The 15,103-nt window shown below is 39.6% G+C and overlaps 1 protein-coding gene and 1 pseudogene across 4 annotated transcripts in view; one reads left to right on the plus strand and one right to left on the minus strand.

The window, feature by feature from the left end:
• The window catches only part of Fhit (fragile histidine triad diadenosine triphosphatase), a 1,516,285-nt gene that overhangs the window by 693,033 nt on the left and 808,149 nt on the right, over window positions 1-15,103 (minus strand). The gene's annotated exons all lie outside the window — the stretch shown is intronic.
• Window positions 5,963-15,103, plus strand: part of LOC114700774 — a 48,352-nt pseudogene continuing 39,211 nt past the window's right edge.

Here is a 15,103-nt window from a genome sequence, read left to right on the forward strand (position 1 = left end):
AAGATTTCAAGTGAGTCTTGAAAAAGATTTTCAATAAGCACAATGCCACAGATTGGTCATCAAGGCCTGCTGGCCTCAATCAGATATTCAAGTGGCTGAGTGCTGTGGGCCATTTCTTCTCTGAAGCCTTCCATTTCATGTATAATTAGAAATGTGCCAGACTGTGATGATGGCAACCTTCAGAATGGTCAGTCTGTCACTTCCCCACCCCTAACAACAGACACAAATGCCTTCTGATTACTAAGCTTCTTATTAAGGAGCTATTGTTTCTCACATCACTCCAACTCCTCCTATCTCCTGATCTTTATCATCTTGCATTCTACTTAAAGAAGGGTTTTCAAAGAAAAAAGAAATTCCCTGGACACCCACATCAGGCTGTATTCAAAACAGTGGTAAAGTGCATCTGGTCTTGTCACTCACAGGCTTTGTTTTCCTGTCTAAATCTAAGAATAACTTGCAATCCCTTGCAAAAAGGAGAGGAAGTTTTCCAAAGAGCACAGTGTGACAGAAGTCAACCATGAGGTGAAGTACAACACCACAAGCCTGGTTAGACTCTCCTGGGGTCTCCATTTAACTTGCTCAAAGTTTCTGACCATGAAATGCATTGTTATAAACATTAAATGTAGTTACTATCTCTGGCAAAACTGTTCAATTTTGGGCAGATGGTGTCCCTTAAAGCAGATATTAGTTCTACAAACTCCCCAAGTCCTCTACTGGCTAATATAGGGGGAAAAACAAGCTTTATTTGCAAAAGTGATTAACACTTTGTCCTAACCACCAAATCCCTGTTCCTATAATATTATGCAATGTATTTCTGACAGATGCCTGTCTTCAAATTACCTAAGTTTCAGAGCAAAACACTTGGTTTAGAAGTGTCAGTATTTTACCTTTAATAAGATAGTGTGAGCCCTGAGAACTAAAAAGATGCTAAAACAAAAAAAAGAGTTTCAATTTCCTAAGGACTTAGGACTTAGTCACTGACTCTTCATTGGCAAGCACAGGACGTGGTCTGGAGAGGATGTTCAATCATTGGAGTGAGAGGAATGGCTCTCTGGCCTAGTGTCTTGGCAAATTTCACCCACTGTCATATCAACACTTGGAACAATTACCTGCTTTCAAGGACCACCTTTGTTTAGGGATGTTCATCCCCGAATACTGTTCTGATTTTGCAGGCATCTACAGTACTATCAACGGTTTCAAGAGGATTCCTGCTTCAGCACACAAAGGAAACACTCTCATCTACAGAGAGCATAATGGGAGCCTGCCACTAAGACTTCCTCAAGTGGTACTTACTTCCTTTCAAAACAAAAGCCTAGGTAGACAAAGACGGAAAAGGAGCATTGAAGTGCCCAGTGTGAGAAAGCAGAATGATAGCCCCAGAGCCCAGCAAAGAAGCAAAGCAATGAGAAGGCAAGTCTTTAGGCGGTTTTGAGAGTACTGGTTTCAGAACCTCGCCTCCCACCCTGCAGATGCTTGGATTTGTTTTCACAGACCCTGACCTCTGCAGCATTTAATGTACATTCCAGAGAAGAATCCAGTGACATCGCTGGAGATGTATGTGTGCATCTATGACTGGACCACCAAGAGCATTGGTACTTAAGCTTCTCTGGCAGCTGTTTAGATGCCATGCTGAAAAGCAGAGGTGGTCAGGCAGAAGACTAGGGGAAGGACAGAGGATTATGCTTATAGATCCATGTGGTGGCAAGTTATTATTTAAGAGACAGTTATATCTAAAAATTTGTAATAGCAACCTACCTATTCAAGAATATTAAATGTATAAAATCAATAAAAGTGAATTAAAGGTATCTTACACTACCCCAGTTTACTTTAAAAACTGTCTTGGATAAATATTTCTTCTGATAAAGCAAATAAAATAGAATGGGGCTCATTTGAGGGCCATTTTTTAAAACATCACAGTGGAGCAATTTAAATTGTTAAACTCTACTTAGGAAATGAATGATGACCAAACTCAGAGCTCCATGGGCAACATCAAAAATCCCAGTGGTGATAAAATTGAGACTATTTGTGAAGCAAAATGACCTTCACCACATGACAAGCCTTTAGAACAACAAAATTGATTCACAATTTCCAGTCTTAATCCTAAAAATTTATAGAGTGTTCACAACATAAACAACCCCCCACAAATATGTTCATTCTTAAGGTCAAGGGGGGGGGGACTTGTCCTTTTTGGTCCCTAAGTACTTACTTTAAGTTGTGTGAGGATATGTGAGAACCCTAGACCCTCTTCCTGACAGAAAAAAATGATAATTTTTTAAGACAATAATTAAGCCTTTGGTGGTTCTCGTTTAGTTGACTCAGAGGTTCCTATAGTGGACTTTCACAAGCAGCCCTGTTACTCTCCTTACTATAAAACAGTGTCACACTGCTATTCCATTGTGACTGTGACAGAAGGCAGGCTTCATTGAGCTAAGGGCTGGTCTTTTCTCCTCTGCATTTCCAGTACCTGAGGACTGGTAGGCTTTTAGGAGGACTTGGGAACAGCCCTCAGATTTGCTGAGTGTAAGAGTTCTTTGGTTGAATGTTGGGGTTGTGTTGTATACTGGCAGTACGAAGTACTTCTTGCTGCTATAACAAAATGCCTGACACAATCAACCTTAGGAATGAATGGAGGGCTTACTCTGGCTTTCAGATTGATGTCCCACTCAAGGCAATGAAGGCTTGGCAGTAGGAACATGAATGGCTGCTCACATTGCTTTCTGGTCAGGAAGTAGAGACAGATAATGTGGGTGCTTTTCTTGATTTCTTCTTTTCACTATGTCTGAGTCCCAAATCCATGGGTGTAACCCCACCACAAGTGTGTGTGTGTGTGTGTGTGTGTGTATGTGTGTGTCCCTATCCAACTAACTAGGCCAGTGTTCCTTGTCTCCACCTTGATCCTCACAATTATAGCTACTAATCTTTGGAAATAATTTTTACTGTCAGAGTGGGGAAAATGACATTTACACAAAATAAGCAGAGGCCCCAAATGGTGCTACACCATACACAGCCGAGCCTCCTGGATATATCAGTGGTGTTAAGGTGGAAAGACACAGGTCTAGACTAATCTCAGCTGTCTCCAGCCAAGATGATGCCACTGTCACCACTCCAAACCTAAAAAGAATGGCAGCAACAGTTGACCATGTTGCAGGTGTTAAGTGGTGAGACCTAAGGCAACAGAGACAAAACTTACCCAGACTGGCTCACAGTAGGGACTCAGTTACCATCAGACATTTGTAACTGTCATTTCATAACCGCAGCTAACATCAACTTGAACATACTACAGAGGTCACACACTGTGCTAAATGTCCTAAAAACGGTGGTTATTATTGTGCATGCTCTGGATATGCTCAGGAAAGAGAAACATTGATATATCACTGTTTATTAAATAGATGCATAGAGAAAGCACAAAGACATAAAAAGTGTATGTTATTGCATAATGCTTACACCAACAAATTAAAGTCCTTTTATCCTGTTAATGCTTTCTTTTAGAAAGCTCCTGACTGTAAGAACCAGGTACTCTCACATGCAAACTCAAATGTGTTTTATCCTCCTCTTTACACAAAAATGTGATAAAATGGGGCATGGCTGAAGTATGTTACTGGAGCCTGGGCAGACTGCTGGAGCCAACGTTGCCACTAATTCTGTCCAATAGCTAGAAGGGAAGTAAAACAGAGACACAGGACTTCAGATAAATCCAGTTTCTTTACTAGCTTCCTTTCTTTATTGTTTGCTTTTACTGTATGTTTTGTGGATCGAGTTAATTATTTTCATATAAAGATCAATTTCAATATGTGCTTTCAATTCACAACCACTGTCTGATGCTGTGGAGAGGCAGGTTCTCAAGAAAGATGTGGAAGAATACACTTGTGTAGTTGTGTCCAGTGTCCATGTCACACCATTCTCAATTTCTCATGGAGCATCAAAAACCCTGTTCTCTATTGTTAGTAACTACTTAGTTAAGATGTGTCCCAGGAAAGACTGGGTGTATTTCCCAAGGAAGCCAAATGAACAACCCCCCCTCAAGCCAGATTCTTGATTACAATGCTGAAAGAGCAAAAACCCCTGAGGAGCGGTTTAAATGACGGTGTCCTCACCAGGTTTATTAATAGCACGTTCCTATTGATGGCTTCGAGTCTATCCTGCTTGCTGTCCATCCCAAATACCACTGTCCTATCCCCTTAACTAACACTAAATCAACAACAAACTTCCTCCCTCCCTCTCTCCCTCCCTCCCATCCTCCCCCCCCCCTTTCTTTCTGGTTAAGGTGGATGTAATCTATCTCTGTTAGTTACTGGTAAAGCATCAGATTACCATTAAAATCACACCACTGACACGAACTTGGAGCCTATCTCTCCCTCTTCTATTTAGCTATTACCCACTTTACATTGTAATTACTGGCTCTGAGGAAAATTACACTAAAGAAGCCTAACAATTTGAGATGCTAAGAGGGTGCCGGCCACTGCTGCTGTATCCTACACACCATTTTACCCTCAAAGACCAAAAGGAATTCCACCTTTTGAAGAAAGTCCTTTCAAATGTAACTGGATTGAACTAAGAAGACTCTTAGTTCTGAGTTAAGGAAATCGGCCAAGTTCAGATAATATTCCAGTAAATATATATTTACACATATATAGTTTTATGTAGATAAGCACATCCATACATGTACTAGCACCCCTGCATCTCTCTTCCTAGGGTCGGTTTTCATTGGCAGAAAGGGAAGAGTTTCCCAGAAGCAGTTCTGGGACCTGCTGACCCTGCTGTGAGTTAGTCATGGCTCCAATTTCAAACCTCAGTCCAGGCTAAACAAAGGACGACCAATGCCAGCATATGCCTCATTTTAAAGAACACTAAAAGAACTTTCCTCAAGTCTTAAAACAGCATCTCCCTGCAGCACACCACACATTTATTCTAGAAACATTCACTTCAAGTAAGCCTACCTTGGTTACATTCTAAGCCTTATGTTCAAGTCAACTAAATATCTCAGGCATGCTGTCAAGTTGCTGCACAGTTCCTCCACTGAGAATGAGTTAAAAACGAGGGCAAACCTAGCTTCCAGACCTGAGCATTTTATTCCAAATAAGTTTCATCCTTAAACTGCTCTGTAATTCTCAGTCCACACTTGCCTACTGTATTAAATGGTAGCTCCATCTAATAGAAAATGCACAGCCTGCAAGTCTACTTCATGTAAAATCCAATGAATCAGAATATATAAAAAGAAGAACATTTGAAGATCTTTAAGGATCAAAGGCAGTAAAGGGGGAAACAATTCAAGGAAAAGTCACAATGTGATGGAGCATAAAAGAGATTAAGGCAGGCAAGCCAGTGGAAGAAAAGAGAGGCTGAGGGTAGAGGTGAGAGAGAGCTGGTAACAGAAAGTCAAGGTCAGTCCTCTGGACCAAATGATCATCTGCTCATCAATTTGGCATTTCCCAAGATCTCATGGTGTTATAGATACTGTATAAATTGGAAAAAATATATGACTTTAATATTGATTCAGTTCTATCCTGTCATCTGACCTCAAAGGGAAGATCAATTCCCATTATCAGAGCATAGACTTGAAAAAAATTACACACACACACACACACACACACACACACACACACACATTTCCATTAGAAATCATTTGTATTATGATATCCATCTTTCAGAAAACAAGTTATTTCAAAATTAAAACTAATAAACAATATATTAACATCAAAATATATTAGTAATAGAATTATAAACCCTCCAATTTTCACAACAAAGCAATGAGTTTAGTAATCCTAGGCACTCCTATACAATACTAAACTTCTATTTTCCAGATTTTCTTCTCAATGTATGTATGAAAGACTATAAAGAATATTCACTATGTTTCAAAACAAGCAAAGATAATCTATCAGTTTAACAGATTAAAGAGCATTAAAAATGAAGCAAGCTTCTACATTCACCTTCAAATTGTGGGAAATCTCAACAACAACAACAAAAAACAACCCTGAACAAATAACAGCAAAAATGCCATTTTAACTCTTAATAATTCTAACTAGTGGGAAATCGATGGTAGCAAAGCAAAAGCTTCATAGCACAGCAGGTTTGAAAAGTTCTCTAGCTTTTCAGCCTTCGGCTCCAGGAAAGTCGATGGTGCAGCTCTCTTCCATCACCCCCAATCCGGGCCCAATGAGTACCAGTGGCCTCACCACACTGCCCAAGTTTGTCCCCAATGAGACCAAAGTCATGTACCTGTGGTGCACCCAAGGTGAGGTCCGTGCCACATCTGCCTTGCCCCCCAAGATAGGTCCCCTGGGTCTGCCTCCAAAAAAAGTTGGCGATGACATTGCCAAGGCAACAGGTCTGATTATGGTGACACTGACTGCTCACAACAGACAGGTCCAGATGAGGTAGTCTGCCTGGTCATCACAGCCCCCCAGAAACCCCCAAGAGACAGAAGGAAACAGCATAACATAAACACAGCTGAATATCACTTTCGATTAGACTGTCAGCACGGCCCAGCAAATGTGGTATCCGTCTTTAGTCAGAGAACTTTCTGGAACCAGTAAGGAGATCCTGATTACTGACCAGTTGTGCTATGCAATGTGGGTAGCTGCTACCCTCAAGACATCATAGATGACATGAATGACAGTGGAATGCCCAGATTGTTAGAGGCAACAGGAGAAAATATTTCAACAGAAGAATATCTGATAAGAAACAGACTAACAGGAAGGATGAAAGAGAGAGGTGGGGGAGAGAAAGGGGCTCTAGAAGTCAGACCAGCAAACCATCTCATCCTTATAAAGAATTATAAAAAAATAAATATGGAGAGCTAGATGAAATCATGAAAATAATGCAGATATAAAATTACAAATCTTATAATGGAATAGGAAGCATGATAAAGGAACAAAGAGCTATTCCACAGCTGGAGAATATAGTAAGATGGCAACAATAAAATTCAGTAGGGTTTTAATAGCAGACACTGTAGCTAGAGTTTTCCTGCCTTGCCCACAGTCAGGAAAAATCTTTGTCACCCGCCAGTCCCACAGCCACTCAGACCCAACCAAGTAAACACAGAGACTTATATTGCTTTACAAAACTGTATGGCCACGGCAGGCTTCTTGCTAACTGTTCTTATAGCTTAAATAAATCCATTTCCATAAATCTATACCTTGCCACGTGGCTCTTGGCTTACCAGCATCTTTTCATGCTGCTTGTCAGGGTGGTGGCTGGCAGTGACTCCTTCTGCCTTCCTGTTCTTTTATTTCTCCTCTCTGATAGTCCCGCTTATACTTCCTGCCTAGCCATGGGCCAATCAGTGTTTTATTTGTTGACCAATCAGAGCAACTTAACATACAGACCATCCCACAGCACAGCCAAGTGCAGAACATCTCAGACACCTGCACTCAGGCCGTGGTCCTAATCTTCCTCTATGCGGACGTGCTGGGTAAAGCCACGAGGAACCCGAGAACGGGCTCCCACAGGACATACAGCACATCCCACAGCAAGACACAGTCATGTAGAAGAACTGGCAGCTGGGAAGGCAGGACGTGTAGAATCAGTCAGCTCAAGGAAAAAGAAAAAAGGCTGAATGAAGGTGAAGAAGGAATATGGGATGTGTGCAGCAGCACCATCAAACATGCACACACGGTGTGGAAGTCCCCAAAGGAAAGAGGGATGATGAGAAGAAAACCTATTTAAAGCAGTACTGTAGGAAAATGTCTCCAATCATTGGAGGCATATGGCTATTCTTTGAAAATATAAATAAACTCAACAAATCTTCAGTCAGAATAATTATAAATCAGGAGAGAAAATTAAAGTTGGAAAGATGAGGTAACACAAGTGGTACCATAGAAATAAAACAGATCTTAGGATACTATTACGAATTACATGCCAACCAATCAGATAACTGATAAGAAATATACAAATTCCTATCAACATACAACCTAGCAACTCTGAATAAAGAAGATAGAGACAATCTGAGCAGACCTGTGGCAAATTAGGAGATAAATCAACAATAAAAGAAATCCCAGGGCCAGATGGCTTGGCTGTAGAATTCTACAAAGCATTTGAAACTAATATTAATATTTCTCAAACTCTTCCCAAAACAAGAAGTTTCAGGAGTACTTCAAAATCTACTTTTACAAAGCCAGCATCACCCTGCTACCAAAGTCAGACATAGACAAGACAGAGAAAAACAATGGCAGATCAATTATTTATGATGACTACAGATGTAAAAATCCTTAACAAAGTATTAGAAAACTGAATTCAAAACATCAACATGCTAAAAGGATTATATACTACAACTAAGCAAGATTTAACCTTGGGGGCTGGAGAGGTGGCTCAGCAGCTAAAAGCCTGTATGTCTCTTCCAGGAGGACCCAAGCTCAATTCTGAGAACCCAAGCCAGGTGGCTCACGACTGCCTGTAGCTCCAGTTCCTGGGGTTTTCTACCTCTGGCCTTCCCAGTGCCCACACACTTGTGGCATTTACATACATATACACATGATGAAAAATAAAATAAATCTTTTTAAATCAGACCTATTGAATGGAAGGCTTATTCAATTTATGCAAATCAATTTATCCTGTATTTCATATCATTTCAATAGATGCAGGAAAAGCACTGACAGAATTCAATATCCTTTCATGATTAAAAAATGTTTTCAATAAAACAGAATATACCCCAGAAAGAATCTACCTCAACACACCAAATCCCATCTATGCCACTACTAACGTCAGAAGCTCAGAATGCCGCCCACTCATGTAACTGTTGAGCATACATAACATTAGAAATTTAGTCCAGAATAATTGGGACTAGAGAAATGTTCGGCAGTTAAGAGCACTTGTTGCTCTTGCAGAGGTCCTGGGTTTAATATCCAGCACCCACATGATAACTCAACCTATCTGTAACTCCAGTTCCAGGAGATCAAATGTCCTCTCCTGGCCTCTGATGATACCAGGCACATGTATGGTACACATGCATACATGTAGGCAAAACACTCATACATATGAAATAAAGTAAGTAAATCTAGATCAGAATATAAGAAAAAGAAAGAAAAGGAATCCAAAAAGGAGAGGAAAAAGTGATTATTACTTCTGTTTGCTGATACTGTGGTCTTACATTGCAAAACTTATAATCCACCAAAGAACTGGACTATAGCTGAGCAGTTATTTTAACCATGATTCCAGCCACTTGAAAAACTGAGGCAGAAAGATTATAAGTCCAAGTATAGTATGGATGACATAGCAAGACTTCATCTCAAATGAAAATAAAAATTGTTTTACCTGAGAAGTAAATTCAATAATGCTACAGGTATGAAGCCATCCTACAATCTTGGCAGCATATATATATTAAACTATGTGAAAGAGAAATAAGTGATTCTATACATAATAACAGAAAATAATTAAATAAAACAAGGAGACAAAACATTAAACAATAGATTTAGCCAATAAAGTAAAAACATTTGAATTTTAAAAGCTTAAAATCCATAAAGGAAATTATAGGTCACACAAATGTAAAGGAACACTGTCCTGCAATAAATATTGTTAAAATATCCATATCACCTAATGTAATACACAATTGCAGTGAAATAATTACCAAAATTTCCAAGTCATTATTAATAGAAGTGTGAAACTAGAAAAACAGCATTAAAATACATACAGAATAACAAGAGACCACACACACACACACACACACCCCTAAACAAAAACAAAACAGGGCTGGTGGGCTAGAGACATCCAACTACATGACTACAAAATCTATTGCAAACTATAAAAATTGAAACAGCAAGGTACCAGCATTTGGATAGAAAACCAAGAGATAAGTTCAAAAAGTTTTGGGCAATTAATTTCTGACACAGCCTCTGCTCTTAGCTGTGGTCTGTGCTGTGATGAACATCATGACGAAAACCACCCTGGAAGAGAAAGGGTTTATTTGATTTACACTCAGTACGTACTCCAGCACTGGGGGAAGTCAGGGCAGGAACCCGAGGCAGGAATCTGGAGGCAGGAGCAGCGGTGGAGTCTGTGGAGGAGTGTGGATGCTGGCTTGCTCCCCAAGGCTTGCTCAGTCTGCTCTTCTTAGAAACCAGGACCATCACCCCCAGGGATGGCACCATCCACAATGAACTAGGCCTTCCCACATCAACCTTTAATCAATAAAATGTCCCAGAAGCTTGCCCACAGGCCAGTCTGGTTGGGTCGTTTTCTCAAATGAAGTTCTTTCTTCCAATATGACTAATTTGTACCAAGTTGCCATACATGAATAAACAGGTTCTTTCTTCAGATATGACTCTAATTTGTACCAATTTGATTAAATAAATAAATGGCAGTCACCAGAATACACAATTGAGAATAGACAGTCTATTCAACAAATGTGTGTGGAAACTATATATCCATGAGTAGAATGATGCTGCACCACCTTACAGGTTGAAGTGAAATATCCCCCATCAGCCTCCTGTGCTTGAATACATGGTCTCCAGATAGTGCTTTTTGGGAAGGAGGAACCTCAAGGAGTTGGCGTCAGTGAAAGAAGCGGGTAGCTGGGAAATGGGCCTTATGGGTGCCTGCATAGCTACCGTCCCAGCCCAGGGCCTCTGGTTCTCATTGCTCTACCTTGTCACAAGTGCCTCACACTCCCACAACTGCAGCTCCTCACTGCCCCTGCCATCACAGGGAGAGAAAATAAATCCTCCTTTCTTCAACTATTTCAGTCAGGTATTCTATCCAAGTGAAAAGAAAAATAAATACAGACCCATAGCATATCATTTCCAGCAATCAAATAAAATTAAAATAGATTGAGCACTTATATATAATACCTAACACTATGCATTTACTAGATGAGACAATAGCAAAAAATGCTCCACCTCATTGATCTAGGGAAAAAATGTCTTAGTTGTCATGCCAAAACCACAAACAACAAAAGCAGCAATGAATGAGCAGGACTGCATCCAAGCTGAGCAGCTTCTTAGAGCCAAGGTAAAGCTAGTAAAGGGAAGAGACAACCCACAGATAGGAGGGAATAGTTACAAAGTGTGGTTCAGATAAAGGGTAGTTATCCAAGCTATGCAAGAAGCTCACAGAAGGAAGTAACTCAATCAATAATGATATCAAGAAGAAATTAATACGGGTAGATAACGTATATGCAAGCTTCTTCAAAGCAGGCACAACAATGAGGAACAGACACATGAAAACTTGCAGCATTGCTGTGCATCAAAAGATGCAAATTTAAGCCGGTGGTGGTAATGCCTTTAATCCCAGCACTCAGGAGGCAGAGCCAGGCGGATCTCTGTGAGTTTGACGCCAGCCTGGGCTACAGAGTGAGATCCAGGAAAGGCACAAAACTACACAGAGAGACCCTGTCTTAGAGAGAGAGAGAGAGAGAGAGAGAGAGAGAGAGAGAGAGAGAGAGAGAGAGAGAGAGAGAGAGAGAGAGAGATGCAAATTTAAATGGCAATGGCAAGTCCACACTTACAAAACGGCTTCTATCCCAAAGACACTGGGAAGTGTGGACAATGATGTGGAGAGGAAGGAAACCATGCTCACTTTTGGGAAAATCAGTTACTATAGTCATTTTAAAGAACCACTGTGGAGGTTCCTCAGAAAACTTATAACAGAATATTCTATGAAACACTAATCTACTTCTGCAGGTACATTAAAAGGAACATGTGAAAGCCATACCTGCATTCCATGATCATCTCATTGTACACTACTCCCAGTAGATAAGACATGGAAGTTCTCAGTGTCCATAATCAGATGAATGCATAGGGAAAGTGTTTGTGAGTTTATACCATGGAATATTATACACCCCTAAAAGGAGTAACATACTAACATTTGTGACTGTGTGGATGAACTTGTAGTGAAAGAATCCGCCCATAAACAGATAAATGCACACAATTTCATTTATAGGTTGACTCTAACAAAATCAAACTTATGGAGGAAGCTATTAGAATGATAATTACCATTCTACATGAGAAGGGAGTGAATGGGGAAAGAGAAGATATTGATCAAAATGTACGTACAACATTTCAATTGGACAGGGATAAGCTTTTGGAAGCTTTGCTGCAGGAATGGTGACTGTGTATTGTGTATTTCAAACAATAAATCTGTTTCAACAAAGCAAATATGTATGAGGTAGTAGATTCATCAATCAACCTGTAAGCATTCCACATTATGAATATGTATAGATGCTTTATGCTATACCTCATAAACATACATAAATATTTTATAATCTAAAATAAAATTTTCAAAGTGAACACTAATTCAGAATACTTAGAATTTGCTATTTAGCTGAATGCATATGTAAGAGTAGAGCACAAACGTGCCATTATGTTTTCACATTACTTTTTACCAACAACATTTAGAGAGAGGTAAGTAGCTATGACATTTCTAACACACCTAGGGGAAGCACACTGAGTAGTAGCAGGAGATGCCCATAATGCAAGTAGTGTAAATTAACTGTAAGATGAGGCATTCTCCAGAGGACCAAAGAAGAGATGGTCTACATTAAGAAAAAAGAAGATAAGCTGGCTACATTGGACATTTTTATAATTCAAGACTGACAGAGTTCATTTAATCCCCTCAAGTAATTATCAGCAAATTGTCAGAAGATCTTAGAAAAAAATCTGCAATAAAGCATTTTAAATGCTTTATTGGGAAAAGATAAATGTCTACAGTTTACAGATCACAGTTTTATTTTTTAAAATAGGTGACATATGTGGAACACATTTTGCTAGGAACTCCTTTAAATATATATTGGTTACTATTCACAGAATGTATAAAAAGAGTAGAGTCAATTTTTCATACGTAAGATGAACACTATAGCTTTTATTTTATTTTAATAATACAACTTAGTTAGATAAATGATTGTCTTGGAAAAATCATCAAGTAATACAGAGGGTTCAAGATCCTAAAATTAATTTTTCAAATATTAAGTAGTTTATCATATAACCTCACTATTGCTCATGTGCACTATTTTTGCTTGGGAGATCTCTCCAAACAGGCAGCCAGGATCTTTATCTTTCCAATATGGAGTAATCAGAGGGTAGACTCAAAAGTTCAGTCTTTGTAAAATGTATTCACATTCTTTCATCCATTGATTCTAGAACCCATAGGCAGAGCAGGAAACTTAGGTAGTATGTCAAAAGTCATTCAGAGGGTTAAGAAGAGATGACGGGATAAGCATCAGCTCCATACACATACATAAAATGGGATGTTGTATTTTTTATATGGTCATGAAGGAATTTTAGGGGCACAAGCTCCAAAGCACCCTGCAGTTCACAACACTAATGCCAACATGCTTTATGAATTAGAAGAGTCTTCACCAGCTCTTCAATCTGATGCTGAGCCCCCCACCCCCACCCCATTTACTCTGTATCACATTTGATTTCTATTGAGACAGAAAGCTATTCTTCATTCTTGTTTCCACTTGAACATTATTAAAGAGCTCAGCATTTGCTGCAGGGGAAAACTGCACATTATTTTTCATGACCTTCTCTCCCCTGACTAGGAAAATAATCCACTTAATGTGTCCAGGAGGACAATAACCCTACTGCTACACGAGGGCAGTACAGACTTCTAGGGAACAGAGCCATTTACAAAAACATTGAGGAGTTTGCCAAACACTGTAGGGTTTATAGGGCCATTGGTAATTACTATGTATAATGCATTCTGAACCCGCTGGCAGTGAGCTGGCTGATCTTTCTGGGCTGTGTCTTTCAGCTGAATGCTGTTTATTTTCTACATAACAAATGACAGGGAGAGTGTTGGCCTATTTTGTATAAAAACTTAAAAGTATGCTTTAGGTTACACCAAAATATATCAGTCAGCCATTATAAAAAACAAAATCATTTCAATAAGCCTCACACATTATGTAATTTGGGGAACATTTGAAGGATATAGATGTCTTGTTGCTGACATGTTTGAGCTTTGGAAGCGGCAAAGCCGAATTCTCTAGTACAATGGTTCTCAACCTATGGGTTATGAACCCTTTGGGGTCAGGGTGGCCTAAGACCATAGGAAAACACAGATATTTACATTATGATTCATAACAGTAGCAAAATTACAGTTATAAAGTAGCAACAAGATAATTTTATGGTTGGGGTGTCATCATAATATGAAGAGCTGTATTAAAGGGTCACAGCATCAGGAAGGTTGAGAACCACTGCTCTAGTAGGAGCTATTCCCAAAATTGATTGAGTCTAACTTTTCCCTCTGAAAGACTGCTAGGTGGTTCCTAGGGAAAGTCAGAAAATATATTTTAATCATATTTTACAAGACCATCTTTGAACTTACCACTTCTCTATTGTCCTCTCTCACATGGGGGAAGCTATCACTCCTTCATTATCTTTACCTCTAGAGTGATGGCATGGAATGTTTTGCACAATAAAATAAACATTTATTATTATTTCCTCATTATGAATCCTGATAAGAAAGACAAAGGCATGTGCCCATTTCCATTTCAGACAATACACTAACAAGGACATTTTCAATCATGTGTGAGAACAGAACTAAGATCAACTCTCCATTAAATCCCTAATACATCTCACAATCTACATCTCACTTGGCCTGCCAAAATTTAAATATAATTTGATGTGGCATTTGCATGAATCTATCTCCCTCTACGGCTTTCCTCTACTCTTCACTGAAATAACTGCAATTGTACTCAGTATCAGCCAACGGTGGGCACCAAAGGTATCCGGGAAACTTCATGTCATCCTCACGGCCATAAAGGAGGGAATAGCTCTATTTCATAGATGGACAAATCTCAGCTCATGGAAGGTGAGAATCTCACTCAGTTTTGCTTATGTGAGAATTGACTTCTGGGTGTCATTTTGAGTGTAAAATACCCTTTTTGCTCCCCCACAAACAAACACACACACACACACACACACAACACTTGTTCCCCAAATGGTGGTATGCTTTTCAGAAGCTGTAGAATCTTTGGGGCAGGAAGCATGGTTGGCAGAGTGGGTCCCTGGAGACGAGCTTCTGAAGGTGACAGTCCAGCCTTATTTCCAGTCCTAATGGGTTAAGACGTAAGGTGCTGCCATGTCACACTAAGTTAAAACTGTCCAGAAGCCTTGTCTCCCTTATGGTAATAAAAGAGTCCATACCTACCCTGAAAGAAGAGTTATTGGAC

The sequence above is a fragment of the Peromyscus leucopus genome, chromosome 9, assembly GCF_004664715.2.
Source record: "Peromyscus leucopus breed LL Stock chromosome 9, UCI_PerLeu_2.1, whole genome shotgun sequence".
Lineage (NCBI taxonomy): Eukaryota > Metazoa > Chordata > Mammalia > Rodentia > Cricetidae > Peromyscus > Peromyscus leucopus.